Source organism: Canis lupus, chromosome 19 (assembly GCF_003254725.2).
Source record: "Canis lupus dingo isolate Sandy chromosome 19, ASM325472v2, whole genome shotgun sequence".
NCBI lineage: Eukaryota > Metazoa > Chordata > Mammalia > Carnivora > Canidae > Canis > Canis lupus.
Window position 1 is genome coordinate 22,356,693 of NC_064261.1, and position 24,167 is coordinate 22,380,859.

Sequence of the window (24,167 nt, forward strand, 5' to 3'; positions counted from 1 at the left end):
AGGAAGAAGCAAAACTTTCAATATCCACAGATGACATGATACTATGTATAGAAAACCCTAAAAATACCACTAAAAAACTGCTAGTACTAATAAAGGAATTCAGTAATGTCACAGGATACAAAATCAATGTACCAAAATATGTTGCATTTATATGCACTAAAAGTGAAGCAACAGAAAGAGAAATTAAGAAAATAACCCATTTACAATTACCTCAAAAAAACAAAAAACCATAAGATATCTAGGAATAAACCTATCCAAAGAGGCAAAGGACTTGTAGTTTGAAAACTATAAAAGAAACTAATAGAAGAAATTGAAGAGGAAACAAAGGAATGGGAAAATATTCCATGCTAATGGATTGGAAGAACAAATGTTAAAATGTCTATACTACCCATAGCAATCTACACATTCAATGCAATCCCTGTCCAAATACCATCAGCATTTTTCACAGAAATAGAACAAATAATTCCAAAATATGTATGGAACCACAAAAGACCTTGAATAGCCAAAGCAATATTGAAAAAGAAAAATAAAGCTGGAAGCACCATAATTCTGGCCTTCAGATTATATTACAAAACCACAGTGATCAAAACAGTATGAGACTGGAACAAAAATAGACACATAGATCAATAGAAAAGAACAGAAAACCCAGGGCAGCCTGGGTGGCTCAGCAGTTTAGCACTGCCTTTGGCCCAGGGCCTGATCCTGGAGATCCAGGATCGAGTCCCACGTCAGGCTCCCTGCATGGAGCCTGCTTCTCCCTCTGCCTGTGTCTGCCTCTCTCTCTCTCTCTCTCTCTCTCTCTCAAATAAATAAATGGAATCTTTGAAAAAAAAAAAAAGAATAGAAAACCCAGAAATGAAGCCACAACTAGATGGTCAATTAATCTTCAACAAAGCAGTAATAAATATCCAATGGGAAAAGGAAAGTCTCTTTAACAAACAGTATTGGGGAAAATAGATAGCAATGTGCTAAAAAGTATGAAATTGAACCACTTTACTACACCATACACAAAAATAAATTCAACATGGTCTAAATACCTAAATATGAGACCTGAAACCACCAAAATCATAGAAAAGAACATAGACTGTATCTTCTTCAACAATGGCCAGAGCAATTTTTTTTCTAGATCTGTCTCCTGAGGCAAGGGAAATAAAAGCAAAAATAAACTATTGGGATTACATCAAAATAAAAATATTCTGCACAGCAAAGGAAACAATCAGCAAAACTAAAAGGCAACATACTGAATGGGAGAAGATATTAGCAAATGACATATTTAGTAAAGGGTAGGTATCCAAAATATATGAAAAACTTACACAACTCAGCATCCAAAAAACAAAAATAAAATAATAACACAACTAAAAATGAGCAGAAGAAATGAACAAGCACTTCTCCAAAGAAGAATACAGATGGCCAGCAGACATAAGAAAAGATGCTCAACATCATTCATCATCAGGGAAATGCAAACCAAAACTACAATGAGATATCACCTCACACCTGTCAAAAAGCCTATAACCAGGGATCCCTGGGTGGCGCAGCGGTTTAGCGCCTGCCTTTGGCCCAGGGCGCGATCCTGGAGACCCGGGATCGAATCCCACGTCAGGCTCCCGGTGCATGGAGCCTGCTTCTCCCTCTGCCTGTGTCTCTGCCTCTCTCTCTCTCTCTCTCTGTGTGTGTGTGACTATCGTAAATAAATAAAAATTTAAAAAAAAAAGCCTATAACCAACAACACAAGAAACAACAGGTGTTGGTTAGGATGTGGAGAAAAAGGAACTTTCATGTACTGTTGGTAAGAATGCAAACTGGTGCAGCCATTGTGGGAAACAGTATAGAAGTTCCTCAAAAAGTTAAAAATAGAGCTACCCTATCATCCAACAATTGTACTCATGGGTAGTTTTGCAAAGAATATAAAAACAGTAATTCAGAGGGATATTTGAATCTCTATGTTTATAGCAGCATTATTTATAATTGCCAAGATATGGAAGTAGCCCAAGTGTCCATCAACTGATGAATGGATAAAGAAGCAGTATGAATGTATATACATGTGTGTGTGTGTATATATATATATATATATATACACACACACACATATATATATATAATGCATGAATGATATATATATTTACATACCCCAATATTCCAGTATATATACTCCTAACTCTGGGAAATGAACAAGGGGTAGTGGAAGGGGAGGTGGGCAGGGGGGTGGGGTGACTGGGTGATGGGCACTGAGGAGGGCACTTGATGGGATGAGCACTGGGTGTCATACTATATGTTGGCAAATCAAACTTCAATAAAAAATCCATTAATAAAAAACATGGATGAAGCTAAAGAGTATAATGCTAAGCAAAATAAGTCAGTCAATAAAATATAAATACAACAGGATTCACTTATATGTGGAATTTAAGAAACAAAACAGGCAAAAAAAAAAAAGAGAGAGAGAGAGAGAGACCAAGAAACAGACTCTTAACCATGCTGATGGTTAACAGAGCAGAGGTGGGTGGGAGATGAGTTAACTAGGTGATGGGGATTAAGGAGTGCAGTTGTGATTAGTGCCTGGTGTTGTATGGAAATGTTCAGTCATTATATACACTTGAAACTAATATTACACTGTATATTAACTATCTGGAATATACACAAAAATAAAAAAATAAAAGCCTTGTGAAATATGCCCAGAATATTCTCCATAATGAAGGCCTGATATGCAGGGGAAATGGCATTGCCAGAGCATTATCCCCAAAGCTGGGGAAGGAGCTTTGCTTTTATTTTGGTTCCTTCTAGCCTCCTGTTTTCACCTCAGAGGATAGAAATAAGCTGAAGAAAACTGAACATATGTAGCCAAGAGACATAAGCCCAATAATCATTATAGGATTCTTCCCCTCCTTCATATGTTTCTACCACACCAATTGGACTCCAATATAATAGCAAAGAGTTACAGCTGAAAGAACTGACAGATGCAGATTTCCATGAAGAGGAAATATTTAGAAAAGTCCAAAGTCAAAATAGTATACCATTAAAAAACAGAGAGAGAGAAAAGGACTTTGCAGCTTTTGGCACTTATAGCTGTATTAAAGACAAAACACAGCCTGACTCATAGTCAGATTAACATCAGTCCTCACATTAAAGTCCTTTTTACCTCAGTTTCTAGTACCTGATGCAACATGTCCAGCTTTCAACATAACATTATAAGGCATGCCATGAGGAAAAAAAAAATATATACACAATCTGAAGACACAAAGCAAGCATCAGAACTGGACTCAGCTATGATACCTTTGTTGGAATTATCAAATAGGGAATTGAAAATATGTATAATTGATAAAAACTCCAGTGGAAAAATTAGACAATGTGAAATAAAGGATGAGTAATGCAAGTGAAAAGTGAAAATACAAAAAATAATTAAAAGGAAATGTTCTAAATAAAAAACACTGCCAAATAAATAAAGAATGCCTTTGATGGGCTTATCACTAAGCCCAAGAAAAGAGTCAGTGAGCTAAAAGATAGAGCAAAAGACATTGGCCAGAATAAAATACAAAGAGAGAGAGAGAAAAGAACCAAAACAAAGCAAAACAAATAAATAGAAGAGGATATCCAAGAACTGTGTGACATTTCAAAGTGTGGAACATAGGTATAATTGGAATGTCAGAAGTAGAGACAACAAAACATTAAAAATATTCAAAACAAAAAGGGCCAAGAATTTCCAAAATTAATGGCATCCAGACTGATAACCAGGAACCTCAGAGAAGTACCAGGAAGAGTAAATTCCGAAGAGGAGCTACATCTAAGTAGTTAGAGAGGCCAGGGGAGGGGGCTGACACCTCACAGAGGAATAAGGAAAACAACTATAGTACAGTTCTTGTCAGAAGCCATTCAAACAAAAAGAGAGTAGAGTAAAAAATGCCACGCTGCTGACTTTGAAGATGTAAGAAAGGCCACAAACCAGGTGACAAAGGTGGCCTCTAGATGCTGGAAAAGCCATGAATGTCAATATGGGTGTCAGAACAGCAGCTGCACTTCTGGATCAGTTTTATGAGTAAAGGAGACTCCTCATTGTGTCCACACCCACAGCCCGGAACCTTCTTTACAGGCTGCAGTTGGGGATGCTGCAGTTACCATCACTGTTCCAGATGTGACCTCCTAGCACATGGTTGAAGGCGCCACATCCCCAAGACACTTGCCAGGGGCTGACTCATCGGGCTAGAATTTTCTTTTTTCCTCTCTTTGTAAATGGAATATCATTGACACCTGGGTGGCTCAGTCAGTTAAGCATCTGACTCTTGGTTTCAGCTCAGGTCATGATCTCAGGGTCCTGGGATCAAGCCCCTTGTTGGGCTCCACACTCAGTGCAGAATCTGTTTGAGATTCTCTCCCTCTTCTTCTACTCTACCCCCACTCACTTGCTTGTTCTCTCTCATATAAATTAATTTAATTAATAAATAAAAATTTTAAAATAAATTTAAAAAGTGAGGTTATCATTGACTTGTAACATTAGTTTTAGTAGTACAACATCATAAGTCAATATTTATATGTATTACAGAAGATCATCACAATATTCCAGTGAGCATCTGTCACCAAACCTAGATATACATTTTTTTATAAGCACTTTTAAAATCCACTCTCCTAGCTACTTTCAAATAGGCAATAGAGTCTCATTAACTATAGTCACCATGCTGTACATTACATACTTGAGACTTTTTATAACTTGAAACTTGCACCTTTTGGCCCTCTTCACCCACTTTGCCCATCTTCCCACCCCTGCCTCATGAAGACATGTCTATTTGCTATATCCATGAGATTAAAAAAAAAAAAAAAAAGCTCCATGACTCCCCCAGACCTGAGGCTGTCGCGGCCACCACTGGTCCCACTCCTGAAAAACAACTTCCTCACCAATAATTCTTTATTCAGCAAAATTACCCTTCAAAAGTGAAAGGGAAATAAATACTTTCACAGACAAATCTAATTTAATTTATTGCCAGCAGACATGTTCTTCAGGAAGTATTAATCATTCTTCAAGCACCTAATACCTACATAACAAAAAGAGTAGTGTCTGAGAAAGAATAAATACAATTGAAATAAAATCTTTATTTTTTCTTATTTTTAATTGATCTAAAAGATAACTGCCTTAGGTAATAATAGTAATTGTACATTAGGTATTTATAGCTATAAATAAGTGGAAAGAATGGCAACAGTATCCTAAGGATGGAACAGAGCAATCAGTTTTAGGTAACTGTACACATGTGAATGATACTTTGTTATTTTAAAGGAATTTTGGATTCTTAAAAATCTGGAGCAACTACTCATTTTTTAAAAAGTGTAATTGGTATGCTAAACAGGGAGGTAAAACGGGATCATATAAAACAGTCAATTAAAAAGCAAGGTAAAAAAGGGGAACATAAAAACATAAAGAACAAACAACAAATAGAAAACAAAGTTGTTAATAATGAGTAGATATTAATCCATTTCTACCAATAATCACTTAGAGTGGATTAAAAAATGACATAACTATGTGTGTTGACAAGAAACCCACATTAAATATAACAACTCAAATAGGTTACAATAAAGGAATGGAGAAAGATATACCATGCCATGACTTATCAAAAGAACCAGAGGAACTGGGGATCCCTGGGTGGCGCAGTGGTTTGGCGCCTGCCTTTGGCCCAGGGCGTGATCATGGACACCCGGGATCGAGTCCCGCATCAGGCTCCCGGTGCATGGAGCCTGCTTCTCCCTCTGCCTGTGTCTCTGCCTCTCCCTCTCTCTTTCTCTCTCTCTCTCTCTCTCTCTGTGTCTATCATAAATAAATAAATATTTTTTTAAAAAAGAAATTTAAAATGTATTGTGAACTAATGAAAATGAAAATACAATTTATCAAAATTTGTAGTATTGAAACAAATGCAGTGCTTATATGGAAATTATAGCATTGGCTGCATCCTAAGATCATCTTAGGAAACTATAGAAATTTATGCATAAGGCAAAAGGAGAAAAGAAAAAAATTAAAGCATAAATCAATGAACTTGAAAACATAAAGGAAAATTAATGAAGTCAAAAGCTGGTTCTTTGAGAGGATCAATTAACTTAATTAACCAATAAACACACTAACCAAGAAAAACAGAGTAAGATGCAAATTATCATTATGAAAAATGAATGCCAGATCACCACCACACATCCCATGGAAGGTAAACTGTTAATAAAGGAAAACTACAAGAAGCACTACACCTACAAGTTTGAAAAATTAGATTAAATGTACCAGTTACTTAAAATCACTCTGGGAGAAATAGATAATTGGTATTGGTAAAGACCCATCTCTATTAAAGAAATTTCATCAATAGCTAATAAAATTTTCAAAAAGGAAGTACTGGGACCAGATAGAGTCACTGTTGAATTCTGCCAAATATTTAAGGAAGAATTAACTCCAGTTTTACCAAATATCTTTCGCAAAATGTAAGTGGAAAGAATATCCTTTAACTCATTTGATGATGCCACTATGACCCTAATACCAAAACAAGAGAAAGACATTTTAAGAAAAGAAAGGACAGACTAATGTATTTTGTAAACATACATTCTTCACAAAATGTTAGCTAACAATATCAAAAAAGTGTAAAAATACATATACAACATGACTAAGTGGGATCTATTCCAGGTATGCAAGGATATTTTACTATCTGAAAAATCAACTTAATCTACCTTATCAACAGACTAGAGAATAAAAATCATATGAACAAATCAAGTATTGCAGAAAGACATTTGATACAAGCCTAAAACCATTCATGATAAAAACTCTCATAAACTAGGAATAGAAGGGAACTTTATCAGTTTGATTAGGAATATCTATAAAAAAAAGTAGTCCCCCCCAAAACAAACTGAAACCCATAAAGTTAACCTCATATTTGTTGGTAAGGAAATGGAAGCTTTCCCACTAAGATCATGAGTAAAATAGAGATATCCTCATAACCTCTCACTACTTCTACTCAACGTCATATTTAAAATCACTGTATATTACTTTATGGGCTAAAAAAAAAAATAGACCACAGAAAACACCACAGGCTGAGTGGCTTAAACAATGGACATTCAAGGGCACCTGAGTGGCTCAGTTGGCTAAGCATCTGCCTTGAGCTCAGGTCATGATCCCAGGTTTCTGGAATCAATCCTCGTGTTAGGCTCCCTGCTCAGGAGAACCTGCTTTTCCCTCTCCCTCTGCACCTCCCCCTGCTTGTTCTCCCTCTGTGTGTGTGTGTCAAGTAAATAAATAAAATCTTAAAAAATCAATAGACATTTATTTTCATAGTTCTGGAAGCTCAAAGTCCAAGATCAGAGTGCCAGTGTAGTGAAATTCTGGTGAGAGCCCTCTTCCTGGCTTGCAGATGGCAGCTTATCACTGTGTCCTCCCATAGCAGAGAAAGAGCAAACTAGGAAGTTTTCTGGTGTTCATTCTTATAAGAATATGTAATCCTATTGATTAGGGCCCCTACTAACCTTAATTGTATAGCCTTAGTTATTTCCATAGGAGCCCTATTTGTAAACAAAGCCACACTGGGTCAGGGCTTCAATCTATGAATTACAAGGGGGTATACAAACATTCAGGATGTAACACCTAGCTAGTGGAATAAAGCAAAAACAGCAAATAAAAAGTACATATATTGGAAAATCCAGGTTTTTTTCTTGGAAAATGGTATTAAAAACAAAGATTTGAGCACCAGATGTGCTCTCTGCTACTGGTATGTGATTCCTTCTAGTCTCCTTTAAGTAAAAGAGCCAGGAAATACATGTGAATCTACTGACCTGTTTATATGCATATATTTATATATAATTCTCTATGTAACCATTTGTATCTGTATTAAGCTGAACATGAGTTTATATTGTCTTCAACTCTAATCATATAGGTCTTTATAGCATCCTTTCATTGTTTACTTGTAAATTCTCAATCAGCAGTGACATGCCTGGTTCTTATCATCCACCAACCATTTACTTAAATTTTGTTAATTTTTAAATATTTCATTTTTATGGTAACTGCATATGTATCATTACATAATGTAGGGCTGAGAGTGGGAATTCTAGCTCCATTTAGATTTTCTTTTATATAAAACATTTTATTTTGCTTAATAGAAAAGGCAATTGCACTTCCTTCAACAAATCATGTGAGTTAATTTGTAATATCTTCTTTTCCTTTAAATATTTTACTTTGTGTTAGCTTAATCCTTTGATTTGGCACATGAAAAATGGTAAGGAGTCACTGAGTTTTCAGCCAAATACTGCTCATTGTCATCTAAAAAGCCTGCAAGAATGACTCTCTCTCTCTCTCTCTCTCTCTCTCTCTCTCAGTACCCTGATCTTGTGTGCTATGCCTGGAACACTCTACATTTATTACAAGAAATTATTCAGTACATCAAATGAATGAAATTGGAAGAAGAATGAGTAGAAGAAACCACAAAATTTGATTTTAGCACCTTCCCACTTCCACTTTCTATATCTCTCTGTCCAATTCTAATGAAATACCACTGTCTCATCTATTACCAGTTTCTTTTTCCTGAACTCACAAATCCTGTAACTATCCAGAAAGGAAGCTATTTGCACATCCTCATTTTGGCAGATAGGGTTAGATAATGTCTTCTAATGACTTCACTAAAAGGAGCCCTACAGAGTAGTTAGTAATTAGGATAAAATATACAATGTTACAGTAACAAACCAGCCCCTAAGTCTCGGTGGCTTAATAGTATAAGTTTATACTATTATACAGTTTATATCTCATTCAAGCCAGTCTTAATGTAGGATGTCCTCCTCTATTTTGAAGCCATTCCACATGAAACATGGCCCAAGACCACTACAGTAAGAATATAAAGAGCTGAGGATCATGGAAGATCTTTTTAAGAACTAGGCTTAGACGGGACTTATATCACTTCAATCCAGCTAAATAATTCTAGCATAATTACAGTGAGGCTGGGAAATGAATACATCCTGTGTCTGAAAGACAATAGCATATGTTGAACCCATTGTATTGGCCACAGTTGCCATGAGCCCAGAGTTTGAGTTTCTTACGATCAACCTCCTATGCTGCTACTGGTAAGTCATGGAACATTCAGAACTCTAATTTTGAAATTTACTTACTTATTGAATCATTTGACCAATTTACAATTACCATGCATATAATGCAGGTTGAAAACTCTGCAAGGATATAGACTATACAGGTAGATAGAACATGGCCTTTATTTTGCAGGAGTTGACGGATAGAAAAATTTCAAGTGAAGTAAATTTTACAACAGAAATAAGTTCAATAGATGTTGGGATTGCAGAGGAAGGTGCAACCAGCATCCACTGTGGAAAGCAGGACTAACTTCACAGGAGAGACTTTGACATTGTCTTCAAAGATAATTGAGCATCTTTTAGAAGGATTGGGCCACCTTTGGCATTTCATATACATAGAGGAGTATGTACAAAGGGTTAGATCTTAAAAGTGTGGTATGTATAGAAATCAGGAAATAATCCATCCTGGTGTGGATTGGAATGTTCAAGGCCTCTCATGTGTGATGATGATGTTTGTGTATGTGCATGTGTGCACATGTGGGCATAAATTAAAGATATGACACTTCTTCCCTAAATACTTCATTAGGCATTTCCTGAAAATAAAAGTATTCTCTTATTATAGCCAAATACCAGTATCATACCTAAAAAAATCATTATCTAATATAAGCTAAAACTTCCTCTTTTTCCAAATTTCCTCAATTTTTCAAATACAGATTTTTATAGTAGTCTACTTTCAAACCAAGATCCAGTTAAGGTTTCTGCATTGTCTTTGTGGTCATGTCTCTCTAATCTCATTTAATCTGCAATAATTATCTCACAATCTTTTTATTCACAGCCTTGTCTTTTTAATAAAATCAACGTATGTATATATAATATTCTGCTTATCTATCCATCCATTAGTGGACTTCTGGGATGTTTTCATGATTGTGAATAATTCTGCCATTAGCACAGATGTACAAATATCTCTGTAAAACCCTGTTTTCAACTCTTTTGCATATATATCAATGAGTAGAATTATTGGGTCACATGGTAATTCTATATTTAGTTTTTTGAGGAACTGTCATAATATTTTCCATAGCAGCTGTACCATTTTACATTCCCACTAACGGTGCATATGGGCTCCAATTTCTCCAAATCTAGTATTAAACAAATATAGTAAAATATTATTATAATCTGCTCTATCTCTTGCATTGATTAGTATAGTCCAAGACAGAGTAAACATACTATATTAAAAGCAATTGACTGACCCAGTTGGGGTAAAGAATAAGGGAAATGGGATGTAAGCAATTATAAAAAAAAAAAAAAAAAGAGGAAGGAAGAGGGGAGTTGACGAGTAGTACAGGAAAAGGAAGATAGAGGAGGACATTTGGGAATTCACCGACAGTGTCAATGTATTACTTTATGTACTTAGGAAAAGGCCTAATTGAGGGGATCCCTGGGTGGCGCAGCGGTTTAGCGCCTGCCTTTGGCCCAGGGCGCGATCCTGGAGACCCGTGCATGGAGCCTGCTTCTCCCTCTGCCTGTGTCTCTGCCTCTCTCTCTCTCACTGTGTGCCTATCATAAATAAATAAAAATTAAAAAAAAAATAAAGTCCTGGTTGACCTGTGTTTTCTGCCTAATGAATCCACTAGAATGAAAAGGAAGCCTCATGGCATATTCTTTATATGTAACTACAGGTATAAAACAAGATTTCTTTTACCTTAGATGAAATGGAGGTGCTCCAGAACATCCATAACTCCTTACTGGGAACTAGCTGGGTACTTAATCTTGAGCTGGGATGATGAAAAAGAAACAGAAAAAAGTCTTTCTACTGATCTTTTAAGATCTTTGCCTCTTCTTAAGAATGTTGATGGGGGCCATAAGAGGGAGATTATCACTTTTATATCATCACTTGCTCAATTTTCCAAGGACTTGGTATGAAATAAGATGCCTCTCTATCCATTCCTTGTTTCTCAGTCCCAATATGATTGATACAAAATATTTTATGCATTGATTGTGTAATCTCTAGTAGAGGAGTCCATGGCTTTCCAATGTGCCCTACTCTTTAAGATCAAGAAGCAATAAAGCCATGAAAAATATAAACAGCAAAGTTATACTCCACACTAAATGTCTAAAAAATTAGACAGATACAGGAAGTGAGCACTTGCAGAATTATAAAACTGGCAGGATAGAACTCACCCTTCCCACATCACTGAAGAGACTAATACATTAAAAAAATATGCTAGTTTGTAGATATTTACTCAAAGAATACAAAAAAAAAATACAAAAAAAACCCACTAATTCAAATGTTCACTCCTGTGTTTATAGCAACATTGTTTACAATACCCAACATCTGGAAGCAGCCCAAATATCCATCAATTGATGAATAGATAAAGAAAATGTGGTATATATAAAAATGGAATATTACTCCAGCATAAAAAAGAATGAAATTTTGCTATTTGCACTGACATGAATGGAGCTACAGAATATAATGCTAAGAGAAATAAGTCAGAGAAAGATGAATGCCATGTTATTTCACTCATATGTGGAATTTAATAACAAAAAAACAAAGGGAGAATATATATATAGAGGGAGTCAAAGAAAGAAAAATATTCTTAATTATAGAGAACAATCTGATGGTTACTAGATGGAAGGTGAGTGAGGGGATGCGTGAAAAAGGTGACAGGGATTAGGAGTGCACTTATGATGAACACTGGATGATGTATGGAATTGTTGCATCAATATATCAATATATTATACACCTGAAACTAACATAACACTATATGTTAACTAACTGGAATTAAAACAAAAACAAATTTTTAAAAAGTTGCAAGTGTTTGTAAAGTAATATGTGGAAGCATATGGAAATTTCCATATGCTTAACTCATTGAAATGACACTGTATGATCCCATTTAAGTAACATCTTCTTTCATTAAAATATAAGTGTTTGTAAACATGTGTAGAAGCACATGGGACTATCCTTATGCTCATTAAAACTACATTAAATATAAAAACACAAATAAAATTTTAAAATAACATTTTAATAATATATATTAGTGTAAAAGCTAGTATTTTTGGAACTACACATTTTATTTTCTACTTTATTTAAGAGATCAGTGCATTTAGTAAATTATTAGTTTATGCTTAGGGAAACACAATTTATGTAATTTTGTGACATCAACAACTAAAGGGATTGAATAGAGCTGTTAAAAGAGCAGAGCTTTTTTATGTTATTGAAGTCAATCTGCTAAAAATTCAAAATAGAATGCTATAACTTTAGAATGTTAAATATAAGCCCCATGGTAACTACATAGAAGATAACTAAATAATATATGCAAAAATAAATGAGAATAGTTTGTTTCATTTAAAAAAGAAAATCAACTAAACACAAAAAAAGACAGTTATGCAAAACGTGAGGGAGAAAAAGCTATAAGAAATATAGAAAGCAAATAGCAAAATGACAGAAGTCCCTCCTTATCAGTAATCAGTTTAACCTTAAATTAATTAAGCTATCCAATAAAAAGACAGAAACTGCAGAACAAATAAACACTTGATCCAACTGCTGTATAAAATATGCCATCTAAAAAAGACTAACTTTAAATCCAGAGAAAATTTGGGTGACTGTTAAAGAAAGAAAAAGATATTTCATGCAAATATAACCAAAACAGCACGGTGGCTATACTAATATCAGATAACATAGACTTTAAATTAAAAAATAAATGAGAGAAAGTAAGGTATAAACAAGTTTCAATAGAGCAAGATGATGCACCATTTATAAACATTTACACAGTTAATAATATAAAATAAAAATATTTGAAGCAAGATTTTCAGGTCAAAAAGAGAAATTCTATAGAGAGGTTCTACAAAAATAGTGCAGACTGAGTCAGTGATGAAAAGTTTCCTAACAAAAAGTTTTGGAAACAATGGCTTCACTGTAAATTCTACCAAACATGTAAAGAGCTAACACATTGGGCTAACACAAATGCATTTGAAAACTTTTTCCTTAAAGAAGTATAGGAGAGAACGCTCTGACTCATTCAGAGGCCAGTATTACACTGATATTGAAACCAGGAAGACACAACAGGAAACAGAAACTAGAGAACAATATTCCTCATAAACATTAATTCACAAGTCCTCAAAAAAAATTCTGAATTCAGCAAACTGAATTCAGCAGCATATTAAAAAGATTATACATCTTAAGAAAGTGGGATTAATTTCTGCAATTCAGAGATGTCACAACATGGGAAAATTGATCACTGTAAAACATAATATACACAAATTGAAGTTTAAAAATACATGATCACCTCAATTGATGCAGAAAAAGCCTTTAACAAAATTCAACACCCTTTCATAATCGAAACACTCAACAAACTAGGAGTAGAAGTAAACTAAAATCCATATATGAAAACTCCACAGTGAACATCATCCTCAACAGTGAAAGACTGAAAACTTTTCTTCTAAAAAAAAAAATCAAATATGCTCAAATTCACCTTTTTTATTTAATATCATACTGGAAGTCCTAGCCATAGACAGCAGGTAAGAAAAGTAATAGAAAGGCATCCAAATAGGAAAGGAAGAACTAACATTATTTCTGTTCACAGATAATATAATTTATAATAGAAAACCATAAAATTATCACACAAAAACCTTTATAACTGATAAGTTAGTTCATCAATGTAGCTTAATACAAAATCAACACGTGACACTTGACGGGATGAGCACTGGGTGTTATTCTGTATGTTGGCAAATTGAACACCAATAAAAAAATAAATTTATTATTAAAAAAAATCAACACGTGAAAATCTGTTTAATTTCTTCACACTAACAATGAACAATCTCAAAGTGAAATTAATAAAACAATTTCATTTATAATAGCCACAAAATGAGTAAGATACTTAAGGACTTAGCCAAGGAGATGAAAGTCTTGCACAATGAAAACTAGAAAACACTGTAGGAAGAAATTAAAGAAGACATAAATAAATGGGAAAACATCTCATGTTCACAGATTGAAAGACTTAATATTAATATCTCAATATACACAAAATGATCTACAGATTTAATGCAATAATTATTAATTTATCAACGATTTGATTTACAGAAATAGGAAAACTCATCTTAAAATTCATGGGGAATATCATCATTCCAAATAGTCAAAACAATCTTGAAAAAGAAAACCTAAAGAATTCATACTTCCTTTTTTCAAAACTTATTGCAAAGCTACTGTAATAAAAATAGTGTGGACTAGCATAAAGACAGACATATAGATAATGGAATTGAATAGAGAGTGCAGAAATAAACACCTGTCTGTATGGTCAAGTGATTTTTGACAAGGTCACCAAGACAATTCAATTAAAAGGACAGGCTTCTCAACAAACGGTGCTGAGAATCTATATCCACGTGTAAAAGAATGATACTGGACTACTACCTAATGTTACATAAGAAATTAAATAAAAATATGTCAAGATCTTAAATGTTAGACTTAAAACCAGAAAACTGTTAGGAGATAACAAAAATCAAAATCTTCATGATAAGGGCAGCCCCAGTGGTGCAGCGGTTTAGCGCCACCTGCAGCCTGGGGTTTGATCCTGGGGACCCTGGATAGAGTCCCACGTCAGGCTTCCTGCATGGAGCCTGCTTCTCCTTCTGCCTGTGCCTCTGCCCCTCTCTCTCTCTGTGTCTCTATGAATAAATAAATAAAATCTTTTTAAAAAATCTTCATGATATTAGATTTGGCAATAATTTACTGATAATGATATGCACAGACAACAAAAGATAACAAAAGATAAAATGGACACATTGGACTTTATGTAAGTTTTAAAATATTTGCATCAAAAATCCCTATCAACAGAGTAAAAAGATGATGCATAGGATGGGAGAAAATATTCATAAACCATATATCTGATAAGAGATCAAAATTCAGAATACATGAAGAAGTCTTAAAAGTCAACTACAAAATATTTTAAACATTTAAATTCAAAAATAGATGGACTTGCATAGAAATTTCTCCAAAGAAGATATACAAATAGTCAATAACCACGTGAAAAGATGCTCCATATGATTAATTATTAGTGAAATACAAATCAAAATTGCAATATAATTTACTTCATACTGTTAGGATGGTTAATATGAAAACAATTACAGCAAAAAAACACTTCTTGATGAAGATGTGAGGAAATTGGAACATGTGCACTGTTGGTGGGAGTGTAAAATGGTACAGCTGCTATAGAAAACAGTATGGTTCTCAAAAAATTAAAAATGGAATTACCATATAGTTTGTCCTTTTCCAATTGACTTATTTCACTCAGCATAATAACCTCCAGTTCCATCCGCGTCGAAGCAAATGGTGGGTATTTGCCGTTTCTAATGGCTGAGTAATATTCCATTGTATACATAAACCACATCTTCTTTATCCACTCATCTTTCGATGGACACCGAGGCTCCTTCCACAGTTTGGCTATTGTGGCCATTGCTGCTAGAAACATCGGGGTGCAGGTGTCCCGGCGTTTCACTGCATCTGAATCTTTGGGGTAAATCCCCAACAGTGCAATTGCTGGGTCGTAGGGCAGGTCTATTTTTAACTCTTTGAGGAACCTCCACACAGTTTTCCAGAGTGGCTGCACCAGTTCACATTCCCACCAACAGTGCAATATAAAAATTAGTGAAAGGGAATAAAGGGAAAGGAGAGAAAATGAGTGAAAATATCAATGAGGGTGACAAAACATGAGAAACACCTAACTCTGGGAAATGAACAAGGGGTAGTGGAAGGGGAGGTGGGTGGGGGGTTGGGGTGACTGGGTGATGGGCAATGGGGGGACATTTGGCAGGATGAGCCCTGGGTGTTATGCTACATATTGGCAAATTGTACTCCAATAAAGATTTTTTAAAAAAATGGAATTACCATGTGATATGGATATATGGGTACATATTCGTGGATATGTATTCAAAAAAACTGAAAACGGGGTCTTAATGAGATATTGGTACCTCCCTGTTCACAGCAGCATTATTCATAATACTTAAAATGTGGAAGCAGCCCAAGAATTTGTTTAGGGATGAATAGGATGTATCATTGCCAAAATTGCAGCATCAGAGGTCACAGCCTCCATCCTCTGACAAAGATTAGCAATAAGACAACTATCCATGAATATTCAGCTTGTAAATATTCAGGAGTCCACTTCACAAATTTTAGCAACACAGTGAAAGAAACAAAAAAAATCTGAGAATAACTGCACACACAAAAAAGGGAATGACAACCTCATTTTGTCTGCATTACTCCCTATTCCAGGCCAACTTTGCTCAGTATGAAGAGGGAATCCCCAATTAGAAAGAGTTCTTCTCACCAGAAAAGGGAATTGGGTGAGCAACTAGTTTCCTCATCCTTTTGGGGCACCACATAAAGGTATTGCTTTGGTTTCATCTCACCTAAACACCCAAAGCTGAGGTGTATAGAGAGCAAAGAACAATAAAAGAGCAGAAGCTATCATTTTCAGCTGCACAGTGGGAGTAACTACAGTTACCAGGGAACTACTCTGCAGAGAAGCCTACTGAAGGAACCAAAGTTCAATACAGCCATCCCAGACCCACTGCAGATTTCACTGATTTTATTATGTATCTTAGAGAAGTTTGAAATTTTAGGCATTCAATTAGCTTCTTCAACATGTATCTCCAAATCTCTTCCCAACATTTTGGGAAGTTCTCGGCCATTATTTGATTTAATACACATTTTGCCCTTCTTTCTCTCTACTTCTAGGATTCTACTTATGGCAGTTGTTGGGACTTTAAACATCAGTCTGTACTTCTGTGGCTGCATGATATCACCACAGTCATATACACAGCTTTAAACACCATCAAAGGAAGTAAGGTGGAAAATGTTCAGGTGCAGAGTTAGAAAGACTATTTGTAAGAGAGCTCATCAATGCATACTAATAATAGAAGATAAGGCCAGATCTAGGCCCACAAGTAGGTCTGAGAACCTTGGCTTTCAGCATGCACTTTCCTAGCTTTAGGATCTCATTATGGGCATGCACGAAGCAGGTAGAGATTGGTAGCATGAAGATATATAGATGCAGGGGTGCACTTGCAGTGATGGAGGTCAGCTGCAAGGGTCTAATCTTGTTTTTTGCACAAACATGGCCACAGTGGCATGGGCTGCATACTGATGATGGTCCCAAGATCTAGTGGGCACTGGGGAGAAAGAGGAGGGAGAGAGTCAGGTATCTGTAAGAAAAACTATGGGGTGAAAACTCCATAGGGATATCAGTTTATTTTTCAGCAGAAACTGTGTAAGCCAGAAGATAGCAGCATTACCAACATGCTGAAAAGAAAGATCCTACAACCAATATTATACCCAGCAAAGTTAATCATTCAAAATTGAATGAGATATAGCTTACCAGAAAAATAAAAAAATAATAATAAAGGTGTTAATCATTACTAAATTGACCTTACAAGAAATGTTAAAGGAACTTCTTTAAGCTGAAAAGAAAAGGTCATAACTAGAAGTAAGAAAATTATGAAAGAACAAATCTCATCAGTAAAAGTAAACTGTAATATAGTAGACCAGTCACTTATTAAGCTAGTATGAAGGTTAAAGATGAAAGTGGTAAAATCAATCATATCTATAATAATTAGCTAAGAAACTAATAAAATGAGAAGATGTAACTATAATAAATAATGTGAATGGGAGACTAAAAATTTAGGAATTTTAAAATGTGTTCAAATTTGAATGGCTAGCAACTTAATATAGACTGCTATATGCATAGTGTATTATAAATTAACCTCATGGGAAGCACAAAATAAAACATACAATAGGTACACAAAAAATATAGAGAAAAATATCCAAACATAATACTAAAGAAAACCATCAGAATAAAAGGATAGAGAGAGAGAGAAGAAGAAAGGAACAGAGATTTTAAAAATAATCAGGAAACAATTAATGAAACGGCAATAATTACATACCTGTAAATAATTACTTTAATATAAATGGACTAAATTTTCCAATCAAAAGACATAAGGTGACTGGATGTAGAAAACAAACAAACAAAACAAACAAACAATCTAAAGACACACATTGACTGAATGTGAAAGATTAAAACAAAATCCATGAAAATTAAAGTGAAAACTGGGTAGCAATATTTACATGATACAAAATGCACTTTAAAACAAAGAGTATAGTAAGAGATAAAGATTACATAATGATAAAGAGATCAATCCCTAACAAAGTATATAACAATTATAAATATCTATGCACCCAACACAGGAGCATCTAGCGACATAAAGCATTTATTATCAGATATAAAAGGAGAAACTGACAATTATACAATAACAATAGGGGATGTTAACACACCATTTACATCAATGAATGGATCACCAAAACAGAAAATACATAACAAAAGAGTGGCCTTTATTCCATGGATGCAGGGATTGTTTAATATCCATAAATCAACAAATGTGATATAACACATTACAAAATGAGAATACAAGTTATGATCATCTTAATAGATACAGAAAAATAATTTGATAAAATTCAATATACATTCATAATAAAATCTCAGCAATGTGAGGAAAGAGGGACATAACCTCAACATAATAAAGTTCATATATGACAAACTCACATCTAACAGCATACTGAAAGGTGAAAGGCCAAAACTTTTCCTTTAAGATCAATAACAAGTCAATAACACTCTCACCACTTGTATTAACATAGTATTGGAAGTTGTAGACATACTAATCAGACAAGAAAAATTAAATGTCACCTAAATTGGTAAGAAATAAGGAAAACTTTCACTATTTTCAGATAATATGATATATAAATAATCCTAAATAATCTATCAAAAAATTAGAACTAATATGTATTTCAGTAAAATTATAGGATACAAAATTAATATAAGGAAATCCATGTATTTCTACACTAACAACAAAATACCACAAGGAGAAATTTTTTAAAATCTTATTTAAAATTCCATTAAAACAAATAAAATCCCTAGGAATAGATTTAACCAAGTAAGGTAAATATCTATACTCTAGAAACTATTTTCATTGTTGAAAGAAATTGAAGATGGTACAAATATGTGAAAAGATATGCTTAGGGATTGAAACAAATAAAAGTGTTAAAATGTCCATGTTATCCAAAACAGATTAAATTCAATCACTACTAAGTTGCTAATAGCATTTTTCACATAACTAGAACAAATATTTCTAAAATTTTTATGGAAATAGAAAAGATCCAGAATAACCAAATTAACTTGTGAAATAGAGCAAAGCTGGAGGTATCAGGCTCCCAGATTTCATACCATATTACAGTGCTATAATAATCAAAACAATGTGCTACTGCTACAAAAAGAGATGTATAGACCAATGGAAAAAAATGGAGAACTCAGAAATAAACCCAATTTTATATGGTTAATGAATGTACAACAAAAGAAGCAAGAATATACAATGCAGTCCTTTCAATAAACGGTGCCAGGAAAACTTGACAGCAACACTAAGAAACAATGAAAGTGGATGACTTCACTACACCATATACAAAAATAAACTCAAAATGTATTAACAATCTCAATGTAGGACTTAAAACCCTAAACTCCTAAAAGAAAAAAAAAAAAAAAAAAGAGGCAGTGAACTCTTTGACATCAGGCTTACCAGTATTTTTTTTCAAGTATTTCTCCTTAGGTGAGGGAAAAACAAACTATTGGAACTACATCAAAATAAAAAGTTTTTTCGCAACTAAGAAAGCCATCAGAAAAATGAAAAGGCAACATACTGAATGGGAGAAGATTGCAATGATATATTTGATAAAGGGTTAATATCCTAAATATATAAAAAAATTCATACAATTCCAGAAAAAAACCAATCTGATTAAAAAATGGTCAGAGAACCTGAATAGACAATTTTTCAATGAAGACATACAAATGGCCAACAGAACACAAAAAGATACTCAGTATCACTAATCCTCATGGAAATGCAAATCAAAACCACAATAAGACATCAATTCACATTTGACAGAATGGAAAGAAAGAAAGAAGGAAGGAAGGAAGGAAGGAAGGAAGGAAGGAAGGAAGGAAGGAAGAGAAAGAAAAGAAAGAAAAGAAAGAAAGAAGAAAGAAAGAAAGAAAGAAAGAAAGAAAGAAAGAAAGAAAGAAAGAAAGAAAAAGAGTTGGTGAGATTGTAAAAGGGAACCATTGTGCACTGTTGGTGGGAATGTAAATTGGTACAACCACTATGAAAAATGTTATGGAGGTTCCTCAGAAATTTAAAAATAGACCTACCATATGATCCAACACTTTCATTTCTGGGTGTGTATACATATATATATATATATAAGTTTTTATTCATTCATTCATGAGAGACACACAGAGAGAGGCAGCAGAGACATAGGCAGAGGACGAAGCAGACTCCCCACAAGGAGCCTGATGAAAGACTCAACCCCAGACCCCAGGATTGTGCCCTGAGCAAAAAGCACAGCATATGCAGCACACATTGGAAACACTTCTGGAAGTGAAAACTGTAATGTATGTAATATTGAATACTACCTTCCATAAAGATTTCTTCACATATATACATTAGTGAAGTTCTATTATTTTCTTGACATAGGCTCTTTACATTTTATTAAAAATATTTTAAGTTAAAACACAGAAACTAACCAACAAAACAAAGAAATAAACCAGAAAATTATGATTAAGTCTCGGAAAAAAATAATTAATGAATATTAGCCCCACAATGCATGAATGCTACTGATGTCTCAGTAGGCATAAGGAAAATTTAGAAATTAACCAAATGATAATCCCCAAACTGAATAATATAGAGTATGCCAAAAAAATCATTGTGGATTTAACTGCAGAATGTAGATAATAGGTGAACCCCCCCCAAAAAAAAAGCTTGAAAATAGAATAATGAAATGACATAATGTAAAAAAGAGATTTTAAAATATTTTCAAAATAGGGGAGTTGGAAGATGGTGGCAGAGTAGAAAGACCCTTGGCTTGCCTCATCCCAGGACTACAATTAGATAACTATCAAATAATCATAAATACCACAGAAATTGACCTGAAGACTGGCAGAACCAACTCCACTACTAAAGACAGAGGAGAGGCCACATCAAAGAGGGTAGGAAGTACAGAGACGTGGTTTAGGGAAGAAACAGATTGTGGCTGCTGCAGCTAGGAAAGAGTTGAAATTACTGAGAAAAGGAAGAAACAGACTAACACACAAGGGAGCACAGGAACACAAATCCCCATAGCAATTAGCGTGTAAAACAAGAGAGGTGGAGTTTCCTGACTTGTGGCAACCACAGAAACTTAAGGTCTGAAATTTTACAGTTCAGAGGGCTTTGCTGGGATAGATCCCAGAGGACACTGGGCTGCTCTTAGAGAGAAGGCAGGCAAACAATCTAAGGACACACCACATGGAAACAGGAATCTGAAGAGCAACTGGGGCATACAGTATGAGGTTAGCTGCTTATCTCTGAGCACATCCCAGAGAGACAGCACTCATGGAGAAGGAACTGGCTAGCACTATTTCCCTCCTTCACCCCTCAGCATAAACGAAGGACAGCTGTGGGAACCAGCATAGCTCAGACAGTTGCTACTTGACTTGCTTACACCAATTCCCACCTTCCCCATGCTCTGCTGGAACTACCCCTTCCAGTAACCCTTGCCTGAGTCCCAGTATGGCAAGCCCCCTTCCTAAGAAGCTTGGCCCAAACCCCTGTTCACACTGGGTTTCCCAACATAGGAGTTTTGCAGAATCTTGGTTCTAGCAGCAGTTGTGATAGGTCTCATTTCACAAACACACCAGAGCACATCTAGATAAAATGCACTGCATTTAGGCCGAGACCAAACACTGCTCACAGTAGAGAAAGACAGTCTCTGTAGATGACTGGTCTGAAGGATAAGTAGGCCAGGAAAAAACAGCACAGCATATGCAGCACACATTGGAAACACTTCCGGAAGTGCAGGCTCTGGGAGACAGGGAACACCACACAAGAAGGCACTACAGGACATCTTTTTCCTAAAGCCCTGACCCTCAAAAAAAAATAAGATGTAGCTGACTTTTCTAACACAGAAAAACAGGCAAGAGATTTACACAAATGAGAAGACAGAGAAATTTATCCCAAAACAAAGAATAAGGACAAGTTCATAGCCATAAATTTAAGCAAAATAGATATAAATAACATGACTAAACAGAATGTTATGTAGTAATCATAAGAATAATCACTGGACTTGAGAAGAAGGAAGATATGATTGAGAGCCCTAAAACAGAGATAAGAAATTACATAGCAGAGATAAAGGATACAATAAATGAAATGAGAAACACACATGGTGAAGTGAACAGCAGGCTGGAAGAAGCAGAGGAATGAATTAATGACCTATAAGACAGAGTAATGAAGAGTAATTAAGCTGAACAAAAGAGAGAGAAAAGAATTACACAAATGAGAATGGATATAAGAAGCTCAATAACTCCACAAATGTAATAGCATTCATATGATAGGAGTCCCAAAAGAAGACAGAGAAAAGGGAGTAGAAAATTTATCTGAAGATACAATAGCTGAAAACTTCCCTAATCTGGGGAAGTTAAGAGATATCTAGATCCAGGAGGCACAGAGAACTCCCATCAAAATAAAAAAGCAGATACACACAGAGATATTGTAATTAAATAGGTAAAATATAGTGATAAAGAAAAAAAGTTAAAAGCAGCAAGAAAAAAAGAGATATGTAACTTACAGGGGGAAACCCATAAGGCTAGCAGGAGACTTTTAAGTGAAAATTTTCCAAGTCAAAAGGGATTGACATGATATACCTAAAGTGCTGAATGGGAAAAAATCTGAAGCCAAGAATATTCTATCCAGCAAAGCTAACATTCAGAATAGAAGGAGAGATAAAGAATTTCCAGACAAGCAAAAACTAAAGGAGTTTACCACCCCTAAACCATCTCTGCAAGAAATTTTAAAAGGGACTCTTCTGAGTGGAAAGGAGAGAACAAAAGTGACAGTTTAAAATTAGGAAACACAAAAGCAGTAGAAATGGATATTTCCACAAAATATCAATCAATTAATTCACAAAATAAAAGAATGCAAAATATAATAACATATATCTAAAATGTGGGAAGGAGAGGTGTAAAGAATGGGTTCAAACTTAAACAACCACCAACTTGATATAGACTGCTTTATGCAGAAGATGTTACCTAAAAACCTAATGGTAACTATATATAAAAAACCACCAGAAAACATGAAAAGAATGAAAAGAAAGAAATCCAAATGTATCACTAAAGAAGATCAGCAAAACATGAAAGAATGACAAGAAAGGATCAGAGAAAATCTTCAGAAACAACTATAAAACAAATAATAAAATGCAACATAGATTTATCAATAATTACTTTGAATGTAAATGAACTAAATATTGAAATCAAAAGACATAGGGTGACTGAATGTATAAAAAAAATAAGATCCATCAATATGCTGCCTATAGGAGACTTATTTCAGACCTAAAGACACCTGTAGATTAAAAGTGAAGGAGTGGTGAAACATCTATCATGCAAATGAATGTCAAAAGAAAGGTGAAGTAGCAATGCTTATATTGAACAAAATTAGACTTTAAAACAAAGAGTGTAATAAGAGACAAAGAAGAACACTAGGTAATAATAAAGGGGACTATCCAACCAGAAGATATAACAATTGTAAATATGTATGCATCCAACATAGAAGCACCCAAATATATAAAATAGTTAATATCAAACTTAAGGGAACTAAATGATACAAACACAATAATAATAGGGAGGGAACTTTAACACCCCACTTGTATCAGTGAACAGATAGATCATTTAAACAGAAAATCAACAAGGAAAGAATGGCTTTAAATGATGCACTGAACCAATGGACTTAACAAATATATTTCAGAACATTTCATCCTAAAGCAGTTCACACATTATTTTAAAGTGTTCATGGGACATCTCTAGAATAGTTCACATATTAGCCCACAAAACAAGCTTCAGCAAAATCAAGATCAAAGTTATGCCATGCATATATTCTGACCACATTGTTACTAAACTAGAAGTCAACCACAAAAGAAAATATGTGAAGAACACAAATACATGGATGTTAAATAATATGCCACTAAACAATGAATGGATCAACCAGGAAATAAAAGAAGAAATAAAAATACATGGAAAGAGGGGGAAAGCTAAAATGGT

The 24,167-nt window shown here is 34.6% G+C and overlaps 1 long non-coding RNA gene across 1 annotated transcript in view; it reads right to left on the minus strand.

Moving 5' to 3' along the window:
• Positions 1-24,167, minus strand: part of LOC112652442 (uncharacterized) — a 72,129-nt gene that overhangs the window by 40,543 nt on the left and 7,419 nt on the right. The window contains exon 2 of the long non-coding RNA XR_003131461.3: positions 10,712-10,784. This is a non-coding gene — a long non-coding RNA (uncharacterized LOC112652442). The remainder of the gene's footprint in view (positions 1-10,711; positions 10,785-24,167) is intronic.